At 45.9% G+C, this 15,157-nt stretch overlaps 1 protein-coding gene and 1 long non-coding RNA gene across 2 annotated transcripts in view; one reads left to right on the top strand and one right to left on the bottom strand.

Annotated features, from left to right (window-relative positions):
- The window catches only part of LOC114663989 (adenylate cyclase type 2-like), a 592,666-nt gene that overhangs the window by 219,220 nt on the left and 358,289 nt on the right, over positions 1-15,157 (top strand).
- LOC127530053 (uncharacterized) overlaps positions 1-15,157 on the bottom strand; it is a 104,296-nt gene that overhangs the window by 76,949 nt on the left and 12,190 nt on the right. The gene's annotated exons all lie outside the window — the stretch shown is intronic.

Genomic DNA, 15,157 nt, shown 5'->3' with positions numbered 1-15,157 from the left:
TGAAGTGCACTTTAAGAACTTTCTGTTAATAAGAACTGGAAAGGGATTCAGTAAAATGTCGGAGATAGCTGGAATTAGTCTCGAATGAATAAACCAGCAAATTAAATGACTTGGCGGCGGTGTGTAAAGACCAGACTTGTTTCTGCACTTCTCAGCTAAGCTTCACTCTAATTCCGTTTTTTTGGTCGTGCTTTTAATTAACATAAAGATATTGTGTTATATCTTCAGGAACGAATCAGCCTGCATATATTTCCATTTGAAACCATGAATTGATTTTTGCCCTTTGGTTAAAAAAGTTATGATAACAATATTCATTGTAAACACATTCCGTTGGTCAGAGTGCCAGGCTTCCTGCCAAGATGTGCTGAAGTCATTAGGAAGCAGCAGAGGGGGCTTCAGATGCTGCATGTGAGCTCGGAAATGATAAAGTGAGTGGTGCCATGATCCAGTCAGGTGAATCAACATTTCTTTAAATACCTGCTGGGTAGATTTTGGTGTATGTGAGGGCTAGAGATCAAGTATACAAGTGGCAGACAAAATCACAGACTGAAATATTAAAAAAAAAACGAGCTGGTGTCACCTACCTGGGGGGCGCGCTCCATCAGGATACACAGTTTGGTTGACCACTGCTACTCAGATACGCATGCCGCTTTGGACAGGCATTAGTGAGTCAGACACAATTAACACTAGAATTACCAGAGCCTACGAAAAAACTCGTAGATCCGGCTCACCTTAAATCGCTTCTTATAACCATTCTCACCTCTCCGCCAGCGTCTTTTGTCATCTAAATGTACTGATAAAGACAAGCTGCCAGCAGCCGGCTATTCCATCCCCCCAACGATGTAAACGAGCTTTTCCCAGCTCATGCCTTGATTGATTATCTGGGAGTGAAGTGGAGTTTTAGAGTAGAAATAATAAGATTGTTATTTGGAACACACGCATTTCATATGTGTTGCATTTCTACAGTAATCTGGGTAAACACATTGTTAAACCAGAAATGTTTTATATATTCTAGTAGCAAATGACAAAATGTAGGCATAAACTATATAATGTATGAAGCCTGAAGTCCAAATATCAAAGAAACACTTTCACAAAAGGTACAAAAAAAAAAGCCACCGCCAAAAAAAGCCGCCTTAGTGTGCGACATTGACACGCACTAGCTATTATTGCTTCTGTGGCGCAACAGTATCAGTCGCTGACTTGGAATCAGAAGGTGAGTTCGATCCTGCACAACTCCCTTTTGAGAAGTGTTCTTATTTTCACTATTTTAGAATAAAAAGATACATTTGATTTCAGTCTGTAACAGCCGGTGTAATTTATGATATTTGTAATGGTTAGCTTTATTTTTTTTTAAATTCACTTTTCATTGTCTCAGTCGCGTTCAGGATCCTTCCCTAGCTCACCTGACACTGCTGTTTTCACATAAAGACGCGCTATAGCTCTGCAGTGTATCACGATACATACGACCGCGTGTTTTTTTCCCCCAATATTGCCAGTCCCCATGTGTTGCTGTATGCTGTTTCTTTTGTACTCCAGGACATGCAGAGGAAAGCATAGTAAAGAGCAGTAAATTCAGCGCTATATGCAATCATCAGACACTCCCCATCTGATACTACTGTTTTCACATAAAGACGCGCTAAAGCTCTGCAGTGTACTTGTGACTGCATTGTCGTACCAATGCTTGCGAACTGAAGTGTCTGCATGCACTTTTCTTGGCATTATACGTGTATTTTTTGAACATGCCCATGTAACTCAAACACAGGAACATATGTTGATGTAAAAGTATAACAAAACAAGTGCACTTTTATTCAAGACTATAACCGAAGAAAAAAGAAAGCAAGTTACAGTAGGAGGTTGATATGACGGCTTGCGTGGTGCAATGCTAAGAACTGCTGATTTCCATTCTGTGCTATATAACTGTTAACATTTGAATCTGATGATTGCATATAGCGCTGTCTTATTCAGTGTGCGCAAGAACATGCAGGTGGCCAGTTGCTGAGTGCTACAACGCACATTTTAAAAAAAGAAAGAGACAAATATATGTGACGTTTTGAAGAAATCATTTTATGATGCGAATAGTATCAATCAGAAAACATCGTCGAAGTAATGCAATATTATTTGAAAACGAACAGCGTCAGGTTGGGTGTGAAGTTATACTGGCGCTAGTTATACTGGTCAGATCAGAAGCTGAATAAGCTGAAAAAGCTCCTGTTCTGACTCTAAGTAAAAAAGCATGAATTAATCAACAGAAATAACCGCGATTGAAATTTTAAAGTTAACGATTTACAGTGCATACCAATTTATAAATTCAATGTCCGTTTGAGGAAAAAAAACCCCACTTTCTTCAAAGGTGGGAATCAAACTCACGTCTCTGTAGCACGGTAGGGCAGCTGTGCTCCAAGTCAGCAAACCGTAGCGTTAAGCCACGGAAGCTGTTGTATCATCCTTGAACCTTTTGTGAAAGACTTCAAGCTTCACAGATTCTATATTTTATGCCAACATTTTGTAACATTTATTACTAAAATATGAAATAGTTTCTGTTTTAGCAATGTGTTTACACAGATTACTGTAGAAAGGAACACGCATGAAATGCATGTATTCCAAATAGCGATCTATTATTTCCATTCTAAAACTCCAGCAGTTCAGTCACTCCCAGATAATCAAACAAGCCATGAGCTGGGAAAACTTAGTGAACGTTCTGCGACGGTGGGGGATGGAATAGCCGGCTGCTCGCTGCTCCTCTTAATCGGCACATTTAGAAGACAAAAGAGAGGTGAGAATGGTTTTAAGGTGGGCCGGATCTACGAGTTTTTTCGTAGACTCTGGTAATTCTAGTGTTAAGAGCACCCAAAGGAACTGTTAGAAACCTCAGGGCTAAAGGCAGGCCAAAGTAGCACCTGCACTCCAGCCATCATTCCTCAGGATAGGTGTGGCTACAGTAGCTGTGTGTGTGTGTGTGCACTGTATGTATAAAGTATTAGAAACACCATAACGGGACACACACACACACACACACACACACACACACACACAAGGTACACGAGGGGGTCCAAGTAACCACTTGCCCGTATGGAATTTGCCCATATTTGTTCACTACACCTTAGTTAGGATTGTTCATTCCGAAGTCATCCACAGTGTTTGAACTCGATGCATGTGATTTTTGCTTGTGAACTTTGCGTTCGGAATACACGTCACAGCTTTGTGTGCACACTTCCAAAATGACCATCAGTTTGCTAAATTGCGTTCATGTTAACTGGGCTCCCATGTGCCATGTTTTGGTGAGAGTGGTGCAGAAACATAGAAAAAACATAGAGGGGCTCTGGCTTTCAAGCCACTAGTGTGGCACAACAGAGCACACTAAAGGTGGACACAAATTAACAAATATCCAGCACGGTATGTGGTCCAGATTGGTCCTGGTATTGTCCTGGCACCACTGTATGTGGTCCGGATTGGTCCTGGTATTGTACTGGTACCACTGTATGTGGTCTGGATTGGTCCTGGTATTGTCCTGGTACCACTGTATGTAGTCCTGATGGGTCCTGGTATTGTCCTGGCACCATTGTATGTGGTCCGGATTGGTCCTAGTATTGTACTGGTACCACTGTATGTGGTCTGGATTGGTCCTGGTATTGTCCTGGTACCACTGTATGTGGTCCTGATGGGTACTGGTATTGTCCTAGTTCCACTGTATGTGGTCTGGATTGGTCCTGGTATTGTCCTGGTACCGCTGTATGTGGTCCGGATTGGTCCTGGCACCACTGTGTGTCATCCAGGGTTTGTCATGGAATTGGTTTCAAAGTCTAGAAAGTGAATGCAGAGGACCTCTGACAGGTCACTTTACTCTATGGCCTGTCCCTTACTGTCCTGTCATCGATGTGTCTGCCAGCAGTTACAGCAGCAGCACAAGTGTCAGCCATAAAACAGGTGGACAGTTCTTATGTGTTTGTCCTGCTGTGGTGTAGTCACTCAAGGGCGACCACACCTTGGGTAGTCTTCTGTCCTGCTGGCCAGCTGAAAACTTGAGTACAGTTGGGACAGAGTGGAATGGCTTGATCCATAATGTCTAGCAATTCTGGCAAATGACATGCCCTGGGCCTGCTGTCCCACCAGCTTCTGATGACATCTGAGGCATTGTGGAATGAAGAGAAAACTGACTTTTTCTCTTGCTGTGACCTAAGACCTTGTGAAAGGTGGCCACATCAAGAGGCTTTGTCGTTATCTGTCAGCGTTAACGTACAGTGCATCCAGAAAGTATTCACAGCGCATCACTTTTTCCACATTTTGTTATGTTACAGCCTTATTCCAAAATGGATTAAATTCATTTTTTTTCCTCAGAATTCTACACACAACACCCCATAATGACAACGTGAAAAAAGTTTACTTGAGGTTTTTGCAAATTTATTAAAAATCAAAAAACTTGAGAAATCCCATGTACATAAGTATTCACAGCCTTTGCTCAATACTTTGTCGATGCACCTTTGGCAGCAATTACAGCCTTAAGTCTTTTTGAATATGATGCCACAAGCTTGGCACACCTATCCTTGGCCAGTTTCGCCCATTCCTCTTTGCAGCACCTCTCAAGCTCCATCAGGTTGGATGGGAAGTGTTGGTGCACAGCCATTTTAAGATCTCTCCAGAGATGTTCAATGGGATTCAAGTCTGGGCTCTGGCTGGGCCACTCAAGGACATCCACAGAGTTGTCCTGAAGCCACTCCTTTGATATCTTGGCTGTGTGCTTAGGGTCGTTGTCCTGCTGAAAGATGAACCGTCACCCCAGTCTGAGGTCAAGAGCGCTCTGGAGCAGGTTTTCATCCAGGATGTCTCTGTACATTGCTGCAGTCATCCATCCATCCATCCATTTTCCAACCCGCTGAATCTGAACACAGGGTCACGGGGGTCTGCTGGAGCCAATCCCAGCCAACACAGGGCACAAGGCAGGAACCAATCCCAGGAAGGGTGCCAACCCACCGCAGTTGCTGCAGTCATCTTTCCCTTTATCCTGACTAGTCTCCCAGTCCCTGCTGCTGAAAAACATCCCCACAGCATGATGCTGCCACCACCGTGCTTCACTGTAGGGATGGTATTGGCCTGGTGATGAGCGGTGCCTGGTTTCCTCCAAATGTGACGCCTGGCATTCACACCAAAGAGTTCAATCTTTGTCTCATCAGACCAGAGAATTTTCTTTCTCATGGTCTGAGAGTCCTTAAGGTGCCTTTTGGCAAACTCCAGGTGGGCTGCCATGTGCCTTTTACTAAGAAGTGGCTTCCGTCTGGCCACTCTACCATACAGGCCTGATTGGTGGATTGCTGCAGAGATGGTTGTCCTTCTGGAAGGTTCTCCTCTCTCCACAGAGGACCTCTGGAGCTCTGACAGAGTGACCATTGGGTTCTTGGTCACCTCCCTGACTTAGGCCCTTCTTCCCTGATTGCTAAGTTTAGATGGCCGGTCAGCTCTAGGAAGAGTCCTGGTGGTTTCAAACTTCTTCCACTTACGGATGATGGAGGCCACTGTGCTCATTGGGACCTTCAAAGCAGCAGACATTTTTCTGTAACCTTCCCCAGATTTGTGCCTCGAGACAATCCTGTCTCGGAGGTCTACAGACAATTCCTTTGACTTCATGCTTGGTTTGTGCTCTGACATGAACTGTCAACTGTGGGACCTTATATAGACAGGTGTGTGCCTTTCCAAATCATGTCCAGTCAACTGAATTTACCACAGGTGGACTCCAATGAAGCTACAGAAACATCTCAAGGATGATCAGGGGAAACAGGAGGCACCTGAGCTCAATTATGAGCTTCATGGCAAAGGCTGTGAATACTTATGTACATGTGCTTTCTCAATTTTTTTTATTTTTAATACATTTGCAAAAATCTCAAGTAAACTTTTTTCACGTTGTCATTATGGGGTGTTGTGTGTAGAATTCTGAGGAAAAAAATGAATTTAATCCATTTTGGAATAAGGCTGTAACATAACAAAATGTGGAAAAAGTGATGCACTGTGAATACTTTCCGGATGCACTGTATAGTCAATTTTTGTTATCTGCGGTGGCTGTGTTCCTGAAAAACCTCAAGGGTATGGAAAACACAGATACTGAACTATTGGTCCTATGGGAAAAATTAAGTTAAGTTCCAGTGGGATTCCAAATTAGGTGGGGGAGACCAACAGGGGAAGATGGGTTTGGATTGACACACACAACCTTTAATGTTTGGGAATGGTCCCTCTGCAGGTTCACGTATGGAAACCTTGTTATGACTTTGGCTTCATCTATGATCAAGTTCAGCCATCTTCTAGGTGTTCCACTAGAGGCCCCAAGTGACCAGAGCAGAACCGATACAAGGACCTGACTAAACTATCCAGTGGGTAGCCGTGGTTGTATCTCTTGGCTGACTTTGGAATGCCAGTGAACTCCCCAAGAAGAGCTGGGGTCTGTAGCTACAGACAGGAAGGTCTGGGGTGGGGTGACCTGCTTGGCCTGCTGCCACTGTGATCCTCAGCTGGAAAAGCTGAGATGAGAATAGTTGTTGAAGTTTTTTTTTATTCTTTAAACGGCATGCTGAAGCAAAAAGGTTGTGTATTCAGTCCACAGGGTAGGAATTGAATTACTGCGAGCACAGGAGGCCATCAGCAGTTTTTGTATAATTCATTATGGACTCAACTTTGCAAGATGATAGCAATATTTCTCATTATGTTTTGAAATAAGTTCAAGTTTTAATGCAGCACTTTTTACTCCAGGGAGAGACAATCTAAGTTTCTCAATGCAGCTTTCTATTTTTAAAATAACTGCCCACAGCAAAATGAAACAGCTGATTCATCTTGAAGTTGAAATCTATTAATCTTCTAGATCCTTTGCACTTTGGGGTGTAACAAGAAAGTTACTGGTAGTCATTTGAAGAATCATCTTCTATTTGGCACTGTTGGACCTTCTTGACAATAACTGAGATGATCTTGATACTCACTCCTGGTCATCAGTGATGACAACTTCAAGAAATTTAAAGGTGCTGACCTTTTCCACAGCATCCCTTTTGATGTAAAATGGAGTAGGGGGTCCACCTCCCGCTTCCTTAACCCTTCAACCCGCTGCTTGGTTTTGTCTGACATTCAGGGTAAGATTATTATCCTGGTGCCACTGAGCCCTTCTCTCTGTGAGCTGCCCCATTGTTGATGGTGTCCTTCAGTAAATTTAATGATGGAGGTCAAACTGGGAATGGACACACTGTCATAGGTGACAAAAGACTGGGTGCAGGAATGACAGAAGATTTACTCAAAATTTGGGGACCCAACCGGGTCGTCCCATTTAATAAGAGTGAAAAGTAAATGTAAGTAATGCCAGTCTTGGCGGGATTGCCCAGGCTTATGGGTCAAAAGAAAAGCAAAAATAATTAAGACACAGATAGTCGGTGCTTTAGGAGCTCTGCCTCATGGGTCATCTGTCAGCCAAGTGACCCCGTCTTCTGGGAGTTGAGGGGCCTTATAGCCAGTGGACCAGAAGAGTAGAGTCAAGTGCCCTCACTTGGGCAGCTTTGCGTTGCTTCAGGATAAAAAGAACGGAAGACCATTAGGGCTAGCACCCTCTCTCATCTTGGTGGGTTATCATATCCCTTGACAGAGCTCAGGAGGAGGAGATCCTCGGATGCACAGGTGTGACATTGGTAACTTGAGATCTTCTTGTGATCATCAGTCTCTTTGGGGCTTCAGTTTAATTCCTCCCCGTTTTTCACCTCCCTCTAGCTGACAGAGCTGATATAGTTCTGTCATGATCAGGACTGAATGTTGGGGTCTTACAAGCCTCATCCTATAATGGAAACTATTTTGCTTTTTGCATTTCTAGGGGTGTGGTCTTATGGGTCATGACCTCAAGTTCATTAGCAGACAGGATTAAAGGTCATTGTTTGCTTTGAGATTTAATTGATCTGCAGGTAAATCATTCAAAACCCATCCATCCATCCATCCATCCTCTTCCGCTTATCCGAGGTTGGGTCGCGGGGGCAGCAGCTTGAGCAGAGATACCCAGACTTCCCTCTCCCCGGCCACTTCTTCTAGCTCTTCCGGGAGAATCCCGAGGCGTTCCCAGGGCAGCCGGGAGACATAGTCCCTCCAGCGTGTCCTGGTTCTTCCCCTGGGCCTCCTCCCGGTTAGACGTGCCCGGAACACCTCACCAGGGAGGCGTCCAGGAGGCATCCTGATCAGATGCCCGAGCCACCTCATCTGACTCCTCTCGATGCGGAGGAGCAGCGGCTCTACTCTGAGCCCCTCCCGGATGATTGAGCTTCTCACCCTATCTTTAAGGGAAAGCCCAGACACCCTACAGAGGAAACTCATTTCAGCCGCTTGAATTCGCGATCTCGTTCTTTCGGTCACTACCCATAGCTCATGACCATAGGTGAGGGTAGTAACATAGATCGACCGGTAAATTGAGAGCTTTGCCTTATGGCTCAGCTCCTTTTTCACCACGACAGACCGATGCAGAGCCCGCATCACTGCGGACGCCTCACCGATCCGCCTGTCGATCTCACACTCCATTTTTCCCTCACTTGTAAAGAAGACCCCGAGATACTTGAACTCCTCCACTTGGGGCAGGATCTTGCTCCCAACCCTGAGAGGGCACTCCACCCTTTTCCGGCTGAGGACCACGGTCTCGGATTTGGAGGTGCTGATTCCCATCCCAGCCGCTTCACACTCAGCTGCGAACCGATCCAGAGAGAGCTGAAGATCACGGCCTGATGAAGCAAACAGGACAACATCATCTGCAAAAAGCAGTGACCCAATCCTGAGTCCACCAAGCCGGACCCCCTCAACACCCTGGCTGCGCCTAGAAATTCTGTCCATAAAAGTTATGAACCGAATCGGTGACAAAGGGCAGCCCTGGCGGAGTCCAACTCTCACTGGAAACGGGTTCGACTTACTGCCGGCAATGCGGACCAAGCTCTGGCACCGATCGTACAGGGACCGAACAGCCCTTATCAGGGGGTCCGGTACCCCATACTTTCGGAGCACCCTCCACAGGATTCCCTGAGGGACACGGTCGAACGCCTTTTGCAAGTCTACAAAACACATGTAGACTGATTGGGCGAACTCCCATGCACCCTCCAGGACCCTGCTAAGGGTGTAGAGCTGTCCATTGTTCCGCGACCAGGACGAAAACCACACTGTTCCTCCTGAATCCGAGGTTCGACTATCAGACAGACCCTTCTCTCCAGAACCCCCGAATAGACTTTTCCAGGGTGGCTGAGGAGTGTGATCCCTCTGTAGTTGGAACACACCCAGGGGGACCACCACCCCGGTCTGCCAATCCAGAGGCACTGTCCCTGATGTCCATGTGATGTTGTAGAGACGTGTCAACCAAGACAGCCCTACAACATCCAGAGCCTTGAGGAACTCCGGGTGTATCTCATCCACCCCCGAGGCCCTGCCACCAAGGAGTTTTTTGACCACCTCGGTGACCTCAGTCCCAGAGATGGGGGACCCCACCTCTGAGTCCCCAGGCTCTGCTTCCTCATTGGAAGGCATGTTAATGGGATTGAGGAGGTCTTCGAAGTACTCCCCCCACCGACCCACAACGTCCAGAGTCGAGGTCAGCAGTGCACTGTCCCCACCATACACAGTATTGACACTGCACTGCTTCCCCCTCCTGAGACGCCGGACGGTGGACCAGAATCTCCTCGAAGCCGTCCGAAAGTCGTTCTCCATGGCCTCCCCAGACTCCTCCCATGCCCGAGTTTTTGCCTCAGCAACCACCGAAGCCGCATTCCGCTTGGCCTGCCTGTCCCTATCAGCTGCCTCCAGAGTCCCACAGGACAAAAGGGACCGGTGGGACTCCTTCTTCAGCTTGACAGCATCCCTCACCGCCGGTGTCCACCAACGGGTTCGGGGATTGCCGCCACGACAGGCACCGACTACCTTACGGCCACAGCTCCGGTCAGTCGCCTCAACAATGGAGGCACGGAACATGGCCCATTCGGACTCAATGTCCCCCACCTCCCTCGGCATGTGGTCGAAGTTCTGCTGGAGGTGGGCGTTGAAGCTGCTTCTCACAGGGGGCTCTGCCAGACGTTCCCAGCAGACCCTCACAACACGTTCGGGCCTACCAGGCCTGACCGGCATCCTCCCCCACCATCGGAGCCAACTCACCACCAGGTGGTGATCAGTTGACAGCTCCGCCCCTCTCTTCACCCGAGTGTCCAAGACATGTGGCCGCAGGTCCGACGACACGACCACAAAGTCGATCATCGAACTGAGGCCTAGGTTGTCCTGGTGCCAAGTGCACATATGAACACCCCTATGCTTGAACATGGTGTTTGTTATGGACAATCCGTGATGAGCACAGAAGTCCAATAACAAAACACCACTCGGGTTCAGATTGGGGGGGGCCATTCCTCCCAATCACTCCCTTCCAGGTCTCACTGTCATTGCCCACATGAGCATTGAAGTCTCCCTGCAATACGAGTGAGTCCCCAGAAGGTATGCCCTCCAGCACCCCCTCCAGGGACTCCAAAAAGGGTGGGTACTCCGAACTGCTGTTTGGTGCATACGCACAAACAACAGTTAGGACCCGTCCCCCCCACCCGAAGGCGGAGGGAGGCTACCCCAGTGTACAGGCTCCAAGTCGGGAGGCAATAAGTATGCCCACACCCTCTCGGTGTCTCTCACCGGGGGCAACTCCAGAGTGGTAGAGAGTTCAGCCCCTCTCAAGGAGATTGGTTCCAGTGTCCAAGCTGTGCGTCCAGGTGAGCCCGACTATATCTAGCCGGAACCTCTCAACCTCGCGCACAAGCTCAGGCTCCTTCCCTTTCAGAGAGGCGACATTCCACATCCCAAGAGCCAGCTTCTGTAGCCGAGGATCGGACCGCCAAGGTCCCCGCCTTCGGCCACCACCCAACTCACACTGCACCCGACCTCCTTGGCCCCTCCCATAGGTGGTGAGCCCAGGGGAAGCATTCAAAACCTCTTTGTGATTTATTTTCGCGTCTTGCCTGATTTTTGACTTCGCCTGAATTTTGATTGTGATTTTTTTTTTTGCCTCTTGTCTGGGTTTCGGGTGTCTTTTTTGTATTGTTATTTTTGTTTGTTTTGCTTTTGGCATGCATCTCCCGCATAAACTCAAGATTTTATCTGTTTTCCTATTGAGTCAGGATAGATTAAAATTAACAAATATCCTTCCAAAATGTTAATTCCTGTTTCAGAGTGTTCCTGTAACTCAAGCTTAATACCATTATCCATATGGAAGGCAAAAGACCACCTTTACAAAGATCAAAAGCAGAAGGTGGAGTGGAGCTTCTGACTTTCAGCTGAACTACTGTCAGTGGAGGCTGTTGAGTTTCTACTTAGTTTTTAATGACATGCTCTGTTACTCCCATTTCCATGATGAATTACAGAATTCATTTTCTTCTTAACCTTCTAGTCGTTAACCAATCTCGGCGATTCTCAGGCTTGGAATTCTATCGAAATACAGTAGAACCTCGGTTTGCGAGCATAATTTGTTCTGGAAACGTTCTCGCAGTCCAAAGCACTCGTATATCAGAGTGAATTTCCCCATAAGAAATAATGGAAACTCAGATGATTCGTTCCACAACCCAAAACTATTTATATAAAAATGATTAATACAAAATATAAAGTAAAAAATACATAAAACAAATTATCCTGCACTTTACCTTTGAAATGAATCATGGCTGGTGTGAGTGAGTTTCTAAACTCTTGTGGGATTCCACCCAACGGGACAACATGCGGAAGAGCGTCCCAAAGCAATCAGTCTCCCAGCGCTGTAGCCATAAAAGTGAATCCGAAAAGATCACGGACATGCTATAAGCGCCTGCCGTCGATGGGTGATACAAGGAACAATGAGCGTTATAAATGCGCAGGGGACAGTACTGCTTGGCCACGACCCTGCCTGACTGCTGTGTCTGTGTATAGGAGAGTGGCAGATCCTGCTACAATAAATAACTGCGCTGTTGCTGTTTCAAGCTGAATAAAGCTGGTGTTGCTAAAGTACTGAGACTCGTGTTTTGGGGTGCAAGATGGTGACGCACACGTCACAGCACGCACGCACACACACACGCTCACACAGTCGCAATGCTGTAATAAACATTATACGCTCGTACGGATGTTGACTATATGAGTGAGGCACGCCGACACCGGAGAAGAGGAGACGGTTGCTCACAATCCCGCAGCGAGCGAGCGAGAGAGAGAGAGAGAGAGAGAGAGAGAAGAACCATCCGCTCAGTTGTGATCACATGACACTCAGCAGACAAAGCGTATACATACTTCTCGTATTGTAAGACCTCGCTCGTTTATCAAGTCAGAATTTTTTTTTAATTTTAGCTCGTCTTGCAGAATACTCGTAAACCAAGTTATTCACAAACCGAGGTTCCACTGTATGGTTATTCCTGAGTCCTACTCGGGTTAATCTGTTTTGATGAGCTATGGAACTTATGAGTAATGCTCAGGCAATATTCTGCTGCCATCTAGTGGATAAAATAACACCACCTTCTTGTTCTTCCTCTTGTTCTTGTTGTTCTTCTTCATGTTCTTGTTCTTCCTCCTGCTCCCATTTAGGGGTCGCCACAGCGGATTATCCGTCTCCATCTCTCCCCATCTTTCACATTGCTTTCTGCCACACCGACTGCCTTAATGTCCTCCCTCTCCACATCCATAAACCTCCTCTTTGGCCTTCCTCTCTTCCTCTTGCCTGGTGCTGCCATTCTCAGCATTCTTTTCCCAATGTACCCCTCATGTCTCCTCTGCACATGCCCAAACCATCTCAATCTAGTCTCTCTCACTTTGTCAACGATCTGTTGTATCTGTGTTGTCCCTCTAATACAGTATACTCATTTCTAATCCTGTCTACCTTCGTTACTCCATGCAAAAATCGCAGTGTCTTCAACTTCGCTGCCTTCTGTCTTTTCGTCAGTGTCACCGTCTCCAAACAATACAACATATAGCTGGTCTCACTCCCATTTTATAGACCTTCCCTCCACTCTTGCAGGTACTCTTCTACCATAATTCACTCCTGCCACTCTTCTCCACCCAGTCCACCCTGCCTGCACTTTCTTCTTCAACTTCTGCCACTCTTTCCGTTGCGTTGGATTGTTGAACCCAAGTATTTAAATTTGTCTACCTTCACCAGCTCTGCTCCTTGCAGTTGCACCCTTGCACCACCTTCCCTCTCATTCACGCACTTATACTACGTCTTACTCCTACTGACTCTTGTTCCCCTTCCCTCCAGTGCATATCTCCTCCTTTCCAGATTCGTCTCGGCCTGCAGTCTACTCTCAGTACAGATTACCATGTCATCCACGAACATCATAGTCCACGGAGACTCCTGTCTGACCTCATCTGTCAACCTGTCCAACACCATTGCAAACAGGAGAAGAGAGGAGAGGGCTCAGAGCCGATTCTTGATGTAATCCCACTGTCACCTTGAACCAGGCTGTTATTTGTACCGCACAATTCATACATATCCTGTATCACCCTCACACACTTCTCTGCCGCTCTCAACATCCTCTTACGGGACCATAACTGCTCTCTTGGTGCCCTGTCATACGCTTTCTTCAAGTCCATAAACATGCATTGCAGTTCCTTCTGACCTTCTCTGTATTTCAAATAAATCATGAATTTTTGTACGCATTCTGCCACTTTACGATAGCTCATCAATATCAATGAGTTGGGGCAGCACTTCAAAAAAAACCAAAAACAAACACACAATGGCATATAAATGACAAGCTGTAAAGCCATTTTTAGAACAAACTGAAAATGAACCATTAGTTTAGGGTTGCCAGACATCCCCTATATACGGGAAATGTCCCATATTTGGATCATTTTGTCCCCTGTCCTATACTGACCTTTCAGGGACACCCAAATGTCCTGTATTTAGTTCATTTTCAAATTTCATAATAAAAATATATGGTACTTAGTTGTAACTTTGAGTAATTATACTTTCTTTTCTCCAATTCCCTTGATGAAAATAACCCAAATGTAACGAGGAAACTCGTGTTTGCTGCCTGTTCGCAACTTGTTCAGTTGCTATGGTTGGCTGAGGACAGCGGCACTCTTACCGTTTTGCTCTCCAGCTGCGCTGCTGTGCAGTTCTGTATCAGCATTGCAACATTCAGTGACTGTCAACAAAGTGTGTTGTTACTACTTGCCACAGCCCACTTTTTTTCTAACTTAAAAACTAATCTATCCATCCATCCCAAGATGCCAAAACGTAGGTGTAAATTTCTTGATGAATATTCCAGCGAATGGACATTTATCAAACAAGGCAGAAGCTGTTTTGAAGCAAACTGTGGTGTATGTAATTGCACTTTCAGTAAATAATTTTAAAATAATTTTACATTTGTTTTCCTCATAACCCATTAAAATCTTTGCTTTATGTTTTTAACTTACGTGACAGGATAAAATTTCAGCTAGAAGCTCCTTTCTTTATCCAATCTACAGATACATTACCGTTAAAAAACACTCGTGTTTTTCTTGATTTTGACTTTTTGCCTGGTTTTTCTGTTTGATTCTTGCCTCATGTCTGGGTTTTGGTTGCCATTTTGATTTTTTATTCGGTTTGTTTTGCTTTTATGCGTATCTCCTTGTTCTAATCTGAAAAAGGTTCACGTGTCAGTTCTGAGGCAAGACAGTGACAATGTGAATTGGTCAACAGATGTTAGCATGGATAGTGAAACTGATGTATATGGAACTCTGTGACCGAACCTCTGTGATAGGTCTGGTGAATTTGGTCGCCTGAAGTTTCACCGTTGTGCTAGTGTCTTGTTTCAGCCAGCTTTTTCCTCCTGGCTGGTGTTCAGTTTCTTGTTTGTTTTATTTAATTATGTATCACTTATTTGCATTAATTTTTTAATTTTGCTGTGTGTTTTTGAGTGTGTGTTGGAAAAGGGGTGTGGCATAACCCTTGTACTTTGTGGGTGGCTGACCAAGGGGCTGGGCACCTGCCAATCACTGACAGGGACGGCCCCTTCACCCTATTTAAGGGAGGGCCTCCCGCATTCCCTTGCGGTTCATTAAATGCAGTAGGAGTGGAGAGTATTTTTGTGAGTTACTGTGTCTTTGCAGTGCTTTGTGTTTTTCCACCCTGTGCTTTTTGTTTTTGACTTCGCCTCTCGGATTCTGTTTTGAAACTTTGCTTTCTGATTTTTTTCTAAATCCCACTCTGTCT

This window comes from Erpetoichthys calabaricus, chromosome 13, assembly GCF_900747795.2.
Source record: "Erpetoichthys calabaricus chromosome 13, fErpCal1.3, whole genome shotgun sequence".
NCBI classification, from domain to species: domain Eukaryota; kingdom Metazoa; phylum Chordata; class Cladistia; order Polypteriformes; family Polypteridae; genus Erpetoichthys; species Erpetoichthys calabaricus.
The sequence above is the reverse complement of the archived record's forward strand: the minus strand, read 5'-3'. Positions and strand labels throughout refer to the sequence as shown.